Raw genomic sequence first — 3,504 nt, 5'->3', positions numbered from 1 at the left:
CCCTCCCCTCCCACCGGACTTTCAGCTGACGCTCCCATATGCTCCACTGGGCCGAGCAGCATGACTTTCCCAAGCCTTGGGCACCCATTTTCCAATCCACTCGACCCCGCCCCCCATTTTCAGCCGGATGCGCTGTCCTCTGCACAGAGCTCGAACCCCTCTGACGCTCAAGCGGATGCAGAATGCCCTTCCCTGTTTATCTGGCCCCATTTCTCATCGGGAGCACTTTATTCTGGCCACCTGGGAGACAACCCCAGGCAATTGCAACTGGCAGGTGGCGGAGGTGCTTGAGCTAACTGCCCCCTGCCAGGAGCGGCGCCAGGGTTTCTGGCGCCCTAGGTGGACGGCCATTTCGCCACCCCCCACGAGTCCAGTGGACCTACCGCAGTCATGCCGGCAGATGGTCCGCTGCTGGAAAGGCTCCGGTGGAGCTGCCACAGTGATGCCGGCAGGCGGTCCGCTGGTCTAAAGGCTCCGGTGGACTTGCCGCAGGCATGACTGCGGTAGGTCCGCCGGAGCCTTTAGACCAGCACACCGTCCGCCAAAATGACTGCGGCAGCTCCACCGGAGCCTTTCCAGCAGTGGACCGTCTGCCGGCATGACTGCGGTAGGTCCACCGGACCCACATGCCGACCCCCCCCCGACAAAATAGCGCCCCCCAAAAATTCTGGCACCCTAGGCCATTGCCTAAGTCGCCTAAATGGTAGCGCCGGCCCTGCCCCCTGCAGTAAAGTGGGCCTCATGGCGTGAACGGGGTGACTCTGAGTATTATGGGTTGGAGCCATGCTCCACCCCTCCCTTACCACCTGTGTAGTTCATGGGAGTTCCCACCCACTCTCTTGTGAGACTGTGAAAAGCAGCAGCAAGGTCCCAGCCTGCAGGCCTGTGAATAGACACATTTCTGTTGCACTGAGCAGAGCGGCCCTTTGCAAAACCCCCTAATTTCAAAGAGGAGAGGGTGGCCACAGGGCCTTCTCAGTGATGGGTCCTTGGTTCTGGAAATTAGTCCCTCCCCATCCCCCCTCCTTTGATGCAACACCATAGAGACTGGTCCGGGCACCTGCAGCACCCAAAGCTGGGTGGGAGTTACATGGAGAAGGGAGTGTATGGGGAAAGCTCTGTCTGGGAGGGGCTGCGATGCAGTGGCTTCCCCTCCAATGACTATAAGCACTGGAAGGCATCCAGCACATTAGCACCTCAGATCAGCTAAAACACATACTTCAGGCCTGGTTCTCTGCACCTGGGGCACATAAGATTAAAAGGGCCTTTAAGTCACCTTTGTGCTCCCTGTATTCTGGGGCCATGCAGAGGCTGTCTGACCTCAACCGTAACTTAGAGCAGCTTCAGGGCTGTGCTAATTTACACGCTGCTGCTCGTGGCTGCTCGGAAGCAGAGAATAGCTACCGGCCAGAGCACTCCGGCCACTCTCCTGCACAGGGAGAAGACAGGCCGGGGAGCGACCTGCCAGCTCTCAGCCACCAGGGAAGCCTCTGGGCAGGGGGGGAATATTTTAAGGTCCCTTTATGCTGTTGTAAAGAGACCTGAGGGTAAGCAAGGGGCAGGTCCATTTGATTTATGTCACCACTGAAGTTGGCCCAGACGCATCCATGAACATTGCTTCTGCCACATTGGATCTGAATTTGGCCTGGTGCATCCTTTCTGTGTGATCAGCCTGGCCTGGACTTCTGTTAGGCCGTGTCTACGCTCCAACGGCATGGCTCCGGCACTAGGGCTCTGCACCTATAGCACCATAGTGTGGAGGCTTCCTACATCGATGGAGTTAATCTGCCTCTCCAAGGGGAGGTCAGCGGAAGAATCCTTCCATCGAGTGAGCTGTTTCTACAGTGGGGGCCAGGTGGACCTAACTACATCGCGCAGGGCATGGAATTTTTCACAGCCTTGAGCCATGTCTCTAGATCGAGCTGATTGTTAGGTGTAGACCAGGCCTTACAAATGTGTGGGCTGTGCTGACGTGACTGCTGTGGCTGGGGAGAAGTTAGTCACCTCTTCACTACCCCGGGCCTCTTTCTGTTTCTCTGGGGATTTCTCCTTCCGGCTCCTACAGCTTCAGAGACAATGTGGGGATGTGGGCAGGATCCAGACCCCTCAGGTTATTTGCATGCATTGAGCCAGAACCCCAGCTGGCGTAAATTCCACTGATGCTGATTGACCCCAGCCAGAGTTCTGGCCCATTCCCTTGGGTCCTGCTGTTGGCTTAGCTGCGTGTGCCAATGTTCATTTCTCTATTTAACATTCGTTTCTCTTGCTAAGTGATTTGTCTGGCCAGAGACAGAGAGAGGCCCCCTCTCCTGTATCTCCTCGCTTGAGAGCATCACTTATTCCTGTCCCTTGGCATCTGATCCCCTCAATATGAATGAGCCCCTCTGAGTGGGGCGGGGAGGAGCCGCAGCAGTCAGCGCTGTGCCTGGCTATTAGACATTCCCAGGTCTGCCCTGCAAATGTCAAGCGGAGCTGTCAGTGACATGTCAGCATCTCTCAGCCTGTGGCGCCCACGCCACCAGCTTCTGGTAAAAAGAGGGCTTGTCATTAACCAGTCTAAGGGGAAGGGGGAGTGCATGGCTAGGAGCCAGGAGCAGTTGCCTTCTGATTCTGCTGAGGCTCTGCCTGACCCTGGCTAGTGCAGCTCGCCCTCTGGGCCTCTGTTGCCCTACCGATAACCTAGCACTGGCCTGTAGGAGCATGGCAGAGGGGAAGCAAGTGACTGTCTGCAAAGCACAATGGAAATCCTGAGCATTATTATTGCGGGGGCGGCAGCCTGCGTTACTCAGCGCTGGCATTGCTGCTAATAATCCACTAATAATAGCACTTGTCATCTTCAGAGTACACGCTGAACTTTAACGAATTAGCACTAATGAGCCCCCTTCCAGGCAGGTGTTGCGTATAGATTATTTGTGTTTGGGGACACTGAGGCAGAGAGGTGGGGGTCCCATGGCAAGTCACGTTTTCCCGCTCCCACCCTCTGCCCACTGGACAGCACCTGGTAACTGGGCGTCCTGACCCTTTGGTGTATATAATACACCAGTTCTTCCCAGTGGCAGCCCAGGGTCTCGATGAAACAGCAGCCAGCAGTGTAACCTGCAAATCCCTCAGCTCTGGTGGCACTGTAGGAGAACCTCTTGTCTGTTTGGCTTCTATGCAGGTGGTGCATCCTCCCAGCCATCCCAGAGATTCAGGGACAATCCACAGGAGCTGGGCCCTCATGAGTGGGGAGAGGTGTTCTTTGGGTCCCACCCACTCGCTGCCATCCCAGGAGTGTGACAGTAGCTCATGAGCGGAGCCCAGGCTGCCTTGAGTAAGGGCTTTTCTCTGTGTGATGGACCATACAACTGGAAGGGGAGCCAGTCTGACATGTGCCCACCGCATCCGGGGCAGCAATACAAAAGCTGGACCAAATCCCAAACCACCCTGTGTGCCGAGGAGCGTCCCATCCCGGCGACAACGAGTATCGAGGCATTGCATCGAGGGAGGCAGGCTGCCGGGCAT

Source organism: Gopherus evgoodei, chromosome 16 (genome assembly GCF_007399415.2).
Source record: "Gopherus evgoodei ecotype Sinaloan lineage chromosome 16, rGopEvg1_v1.p, whole genome shotgun sequence".
NCBI classification, from domain to species: Eukaryota; Metazoa; Chordata; order Testudines; family Testudinidae; genus Gopherus; species Gopherus evgoodei.
This window is presented reverse-complemented; position numbering follows the sequence as displayed.